Here is a 7,785-nt window from a genome sequence, read left to right on the forward strand (position 1 = left end):
ATTCACTAATTCTCTTATCTCTGTTTGGTGAGGTTCTTTATGAAGTTTTTGAAGAACTAACTATTGTTGTGCTTTGGCTCAAATTGGTGAAATTCTTCATGACGAAATCAATCTACAACAAGTTGCTTCTGAAATGACATTTTTTGGGCCTCCGAATGAGGGAACGTACACCACTGAAGAATGATCTTGAAGAGCTAAACTCTCTTCTAATAGAGCTATGCAACATTGATGTAAAGATGGAAGATAAAGATCTGACAATGATTTTGTTAGCCTATCTTCCTCCCTCCTATGACAATTTTGTGAGTTCTCTTAGTGTAGGCAAGGATTCCATTATAGTTAAAGAAGTCCACTCCAGTCTCTATTGTAGAGAGCTTTGACTAAAGGCATATGGGAATAGCGGCGAAGCCTGTGCGTCTGAATTATTGGTGACCGATTATGCTAAATGGAAAAAGAAGAAAGGCAAAGGTGGCAAGAAAAGCAATGTTGATCCTAAAGACATTTGCAATTACTACAAAGAACTGGGTCATTGGAAGAGAGATTGTCTAAAGAACGTAAAGAAATATTTTGTTGATACTCTTGTTCAGAATAAATCCTCATCAGAAAACAATTTGGTTCTGACTGTTGGTGAACCACTACAACAACATTCTAAACAGTGGGTGCTGGACTCAGGTTGTTCCTATCATATGTGTCCACATAGAAATTGGTTTGTGACATATGAGAAGTCCGGTGGTAACATTCTCATGGATAATGATGCTCCTTGTAAGTCTGTCAATATAGGTTCTATAGAAATCAGAATGCATGATGGTGTTGTTAGAATCTTAACTTATGTTTGTCACGTTTCAGAGCTTAAGAGAAATCTTGTATCTGTGGGTGCCATGGTTCAAAAGGTTTTTCTTATTGGGTTGAATGTGGAGTTATGTAGATCAAAAGGAAAAAGAAGTCTTTGCTAATACAGGGAACTAGGCAGGGAGATTTGTACATCCTTCAGGGGTCAACTATGACAAGCTTTGTCTCTACTATTTCACAACCTAGAAGCCATGCATCCAATGACTCGTTTGATTATTCTTTGTGGCATCCACATTTGGGCCACATGAGCGAAAAAGGTTTAGATATTTTGAGCAAGCGACACTTACATGGAAATCACAAGGTGGAACCCCTTCAGTTTTGTGAGCACTATGTCTACGGGAAACAACATCAGATGAAATTCCCAAAGGTTCTGCACATAACAAAGGACATGTTGGACTATGTCCATTCTGATTGTTGTGGGCCTTCAAGAGTTTCATCACTGGGAGGGGCAAGGTATGTCCTCTCTATCATCGATTATTACTCTAGGATGACATGAGTATTCATGATGAAGTAGAAATTTAAAGCTTTCAATTTTTTCAATCATTGGACAATTCTTATGAGGAATCAGATAGGAAATACAATAAATTCTCCCAGGACTAACAATGGCTTGGAATTTTGTTCTATTGAATTCAATGAATTCTATAGAGATGAAGGCATATCAAGACATCATATTGTACGCTATACTCCATAACAGAATGGAGTTGCTGAAAGAATGAATAGGACCTTGTTGGAAAGGGTCAAATGTATGGTATCCAATTTAGGCTTGAATAGGATTTTTTGGGATAAGGCAACCATCACAACATGCTATCTCGTGAACCACTCATCGTCCACTTCCATAGATTTCAAGACCCCTATTGAGGTATGGTCTAACTAACCTGTTGAATAATCAATGGCGAAGGTGTTTGGATGTCCAACATACTATCATGTAAGTTAGGGTAAGTTGGAGCCTAGAGCCAAGAAGGGATTCTTTATGGGCTATGGAGATGGAGTTAAAGAATTCTGAATTTGGTCTCCATTAGAAAGAAAAGTCATTATGAGTAGAGATGTTATCTTTGGCAAACTTTCTATGTTGCATTCTAAACTTGATGAAGATTTAGGCAAGGTTAAGGATGACACTAAGCAGGTGGAATTTGAGAGCTCCACAATCAGAAACATTGGTGATCTGGAGTAGTTTGAATCGCTTAATGAGATTGATTAGGATATTTAAATGCACCCTCAACATCAAAATTCAACACCATTTGAGGGAACTAATTGGACGAGTCAAAACCTATCGAAGCATTCCCAAACCATAGTACCCAGAAAGTCATAAAGGTAAATCAAAGCTTCTAAAAGATGTGGCTTTGATGTAGTGTCTTATGCGTTACATATAGTAGAATGCATTGATTCATTTGAACCAACCATTTATCAAGAAGCAATTTTCTATTATGAAGCTGAAGACTGGATGATGACTATGAATGAAGAGATGAAATCCCATCAAAAGAACCAGGCTTGGGATTTAGTTGAGCTACCTGAAGGTAAATGGGTAGTGGGGTGTAGTGGATCTTCAAGAAGAAATCTAGATCGTCAACTTAAAAAGTCGTCCTTTATAAAGCACGTCTGTTAGCTAAAGGCTATAGTTAGAAGGAAGAAGTGGACTAGAATGAGATATTCTCTCTAGTAAGCCATATGTGTTTTGTTGGGCCTAGTGGCAACTTTGGACATGGAGTTAGAGCAACTTGATGTCAAAATTGCCTTTCTCCATGGAAGACTGGAGGAAGACATTCTAACGCAACAACTTGAAGGTTTTGGGGTGGAAGGAAAAGAAAATTTTGTTTGTAGATTGAAGATGTGTCTTTATAGGTTGAAGCAATCACCAAGGTAGTGGTACAAGAGTTTCGATGAGTTCATTGTCAGAAGGTATGCTCATGTGTTTATCATAGCATGGTGGAGGATGGTTCCCACATCTATCTACTGCTCTATATGGACGATATGCTCATAGCATCTAAAAAATTGTTGTCAATTCAAATGTTGAAGTCACTACTCAGTAGTGAATTTGAGATGCAGGACATGTGAGTTGCTAAAATGATTCTAGGCATGGAGATGAAGAGGGATCGATTCCAGAAGCATGTCAGAAGGTATACATTAAAAAATGATGAATCATTTTGGGATGGCATCCATAAAACCAAGATGTACTTTTTTACAACGTCCATTCGCCTATCTGAACTCAATACCTATTCTAGTGTTCCTTATACAAGTATTGTAGGCAATCTCATTTATGTTGTGGCATGCATTAGACTGGGCCTAGCATAAGAAGTCATTGTTTTGAGTAAGTATATGGATAATTCTAGGAAGGAACATTGGCAAGTTATGAAACGTATATTCAGGTCCCTTAAAGGTATATCTAATATTGGACTTGTCTACCATAAAGACATGTCCCGTGCTGTCGTTGGTTACTCAGATTCTAACTATGCTACAGATTTGGATGCAAAGAGATCTATGAATAAGTATGCTTTCATGATTACAAACTCTCTTGTCAGTTGGAAGGAAACACTTTAGCCTACAATGGCTTTATCCACTATAGAGATAGAGTACACGGCCCTGGTTGAGGCAACAAAGGAAAAAATCTAGCTAAAAGGTCTAATTAGCAATCTTAGGTTTCCATAGGAAAATGTTATCATTTTCTACGACAGTCTGAGTGCAATCAGTTTAGCCAAGGATCAAGTCCATCATAGCCAACTATTAAGTCCATCATGGGAGGACTAATCACATTGACATAAGATGCCACTTCATCTGTATTGAAAAGAGGGTTAAAGTTTAGAAAGTTGATATGAGGGAGAATCCAACTGATATGTTCAAAAAGCCTATTCCAAGAAGCAAGTTCATGTATTGTCTGGATCTACTTAACATAGACTGTTGGAAATGAATTGAGTTACTTGTAATTTAGAAATGTTATTGAACCAAGGTGAAGATTGTTTTTATTGTACAATCAATGATAGAGATAGAGTGGACAAAAACATTGGTCATCTGGTCCAATACTCATTTCTTATATATTGGCCGTCCAATCTTTTGTATTCTGGTGGAGCATCCAGTCATATAGAAGGGAGCGTCCAATATGGTGGTTCATTAACATAGGCTGCATTGTAACTATAACTATTTTCTATTTTTCTGTTGTAACCATTTTTTATTACACACTTAGCTATTGTCTCCTTCATAAGGAGATTTGTATTCTGGAGGTTCATTGAGCTTGAGAGTGCTTTGAACCTTATTCCTGGTCATGAAGAAGAGTGTAGAAGAGTTTGGGAAACCCAGGAACTGCTTCCTACTTCTCTTAACAACAAAATTGTTTGCTTTGCAGGTCCCTATCGTCCTCAATTAGATATAGAGGCCATCAAAAGATAAGAGTGGGATTTTTAGAGCTTCTCCTCCAAAAGATAGGACCACTTATTTTAGTTAGTTGAAGAAACTCAAGGCTAAGAAAGCTTATCACTAGAAATATATTGGCATCTATGATTTAATCCAACTTAGAAAATTTGATGTAGTGAACCTGGATATGCCCATGCTTATGGTAGACTTTCTATTTTGGAATCGTAGTCTACACGCCTTTGAACTTCCATGTGGTCCTGTGACCCCAACCTTATTAGATATCACTTTTATCATTGGTCTCAAACCTCTTAGAAAAACATATGATTTAGGTTTGTTTGAGAAACAAGTCGAAAGGAATGAGATCAACATCGACTGGAGTGTTAAGTCATATTGAGGCTTCACACAAAATAATGCTAAAGAAACTGAAGAAGTCTTTGATGAAGAACACATAGCTTTCCTAATGTACTAGGTTTCATCATACTTACTCTGCACTCAAGCTCTCCCAATTCCTATGTACTATTGCAATCTTTCCCAAGTTTTTCACATTGGAGAAAGCGTTTGTCTCAACAAGTTTCTTTTGGCTTCAATTTTTAAAGTAATGGATGAAGTTGTTGAAATTATGGATGCCTCTGGAAAAATGAAGCACATAGTCGATCCTTTATGGAATGTCCAACTATGGTTAAATGAAATTTTGGCTATCCATATTACTCGTGAAAAAGCTATCCCAAAAGATATCAAACTCAAAATTGAAGGAGCTCGACGACCCTTTTGACACCCAACAAAGAGTTTGTACTTACATATGTTACAGTGAGTATATCAAAGCATTTCTTTAGTTTGATCAATTTGATAGTAACTTAACCTTTTTCTTGCATAATCGAATACCTGGACCATTATGGTTACAACAAAGATTCCCATGTGAAACCCTTGGTCAACAATCAGGGATAATTGAAATTTGGAGTGCATTCCTCACTTGGGACATCATCTTTGCTGGAGTTACTCCCAAAGATATTCGATTTTATCCATATCAACCTCAAATGTTTGCTAGGAAATTTGGGTTTTGTCAACTGCCTCCAGTGCCAATGTATAAAAGAAAACAATCACTTATCAGATTCAAGGAGATGAAGGCCTTATCCCCGCAATCATAAAGAAATGAAATCCTAAAGTGAAGCTTTAATTTCATCCATTTTTTTTTTAAAAAATTGTTTCCTTAACACTAAAGATTTGCATAACCGGTTGGAAAAAAATTTATTCTCAAAGCTATTTCTATTGTTTCTTGCTTAGAGAAACTAATCAAATATCATGGTTATACGCAGAATACTAGCAAGAGGAGAAAAGGTAAGCACGAGCTTGCCTTAGAAATTAAAAAATTCAAAAAATTCTATTGTATATGCTATCACCCAACTCGCCCTATAGCCACCTTCTAAAAAGTAATTTTTGCACTTAGGAAAAAATAGAGAAAAATAGAGAAAATGGTAGAGCAATACCAAATTTTCTAGATTTTGTCCCAAAACCCTTCCTCTTTTCCCAAAAGCTTACTTTCGCTTAAGTAAAGACATTCAAAATCCTCCCTGGGTTAGAGAAAATTTTCCTTTTTCTACTTATTATAAACTTGAAAATACCTGTTAGACAAGTGGCCTCAGATATCTTAAGAGGGGGGGGGGGGGTTGAATTAAGATATCACAATCTTTTCCAAATTAAAAATTCTATTTTGATTTTAACCCAAATCCCAAGATTCCTTTCAAAATGAACTCCTAAATAATTATGCAAATTAATCTTACTGAATAGAAACAATAAGCAATAAACAATAAAAGAGTTTAAGGGAAGAAAGATTGCAAACTCAGATTTATATTGGTTCGGCCACACCCTTGTGCCTACGTCCAGTCCCCAAGCAACCCGCTTGAGAGTTCCACTATATTGCAAAAGCCCTTTACAAGTTCTGAACCACACAAGGACAACCCTTCCTTTGTGTTCAGATTTCTTTACAACAAGAGACCCTCGGTCTCTTTATCCCTTTTGAGAAATAAGATATGAAGAGAAGAAGAAATCTCTCTTGAAAGAGATAGATTGAACAGTTGAGCACTCAGATAATTCCTTATTGAATTGCAAGTGTATTGGCCAAGGAATTTTTAAGAGGATAAGATGATTTTGCTTTTTGAGAGGATAAGACCTTTTTGTTATGAAAAACTCTTAGCAAATTCGTGTTCCAAGTCACATATAAATAGACCTTTGATAGACATTCAAAAACCTTTTAGACAGATGTGACTCTTGGAAATTATTTTCTGAAAAACTCCTCTGGTAATCGATTACAAGACTTGTGTAATCGATTACAGGCTTTAAAATTTGAATTAAAACGTTCAATAACTGCTGGTAATCGATTACCATCCCTGTGTAATCGATTACACAATGTAAAATTTGAATTCAAATTTCTAATAGCAGTTATAAATCATTTTGGCCACTACTAATCGATTACATCCTTTGGTAATTGATTATCGGAGAGTAAATCTCTTGAAAAGACATTTTAGCTTAAATTTCTTGGCCAAACCTCTTGCTATTTCAATTTGGAATTCCCTACCTAAATCACTAGAGATCTTCTTGATGATGTATCTTGAATCTCTTGGATTTTTGTCTTGATCTTAACTTGAGAAGCGCATGTTCATATGGCATAACCAAAACATCAAAGTCAAAGTCTTTGCTTCTACAATACCCCTATACTCAAAGAGCCACTTTTGCCAACATTTACCATGGCGAATATACAAAATATCCCAAACAAATAATTCGAAAGAAATGGGTGGATTGTGAAACGATAACACTAGATGGTAATTTTCTTTTATCGAAACAAAATTTATCTCTATAAATCCTGACTAGGAATGTTAAATGTGTTTCTCTCATTTTCAGTGGTTCCAATTAAAATTCCACATTAAGAGGATATAGAAAATTAGGAAGACGATGATGGGAAGGTACTTCCAAAAAGACCCCATCTCGAAAAAGGAAAACCCCTTCTTCTATTAGTACTAGAAATAAGGTATTTTGCACCCTCTTTCTTTTATGGAATATGATTTCTCAAAGAAATTCTTTAACCTATAATCTTGTTGAGAAGATTCGAGAAAATCTATTCATATAGGAAAGTTCAAATGATAGAAGGAGAAAAGAGATATTGCGTAAACATGTTAAGTTTATTGTGAATAACAAAATTACAATGAAGGGGTCCAATGCACTCTTAAGCTCACTAAACCCAAAATACAGAGCTCCTTATAAAGGAGACACCAACTAACTATATAATCGAAAATGGTTACAACAAAAAATAGAAAACAGTTACAGTTACAACACAACCTATGTTAATGAACCATCAAACTGGACACTTCCTTCTACATGATTGGACACTTCACCAGATTACAGAAGATTAGATGACCACTACAAAAGATAAGAGTGCTATACCAGATGACTAAAACTATCGTCTATCCTATCTCTATTGTCCATAATCCAAAACCAATAATCTCCATATTGGTTCAATTACATTTCTAAATTACAAGTAACTAAATTCATTTCCAGCAATCTACATTAAGTAGATGTATTCAATGCATGAACTTGCTCCTTGAA

Source organism: Glycine soja, chromosome 16 (assembly GCF_004193775.1).
Source record: "Glycine soja cultivar W05 chromosome 16, ASM419377v2, whole genome shotgun sequence".
NCBI lineage: Eukaryota > Viridiplantae > Streptophyta > Magnoliopsida > Fabales > Fabaceae > Glycine > Glycine soja.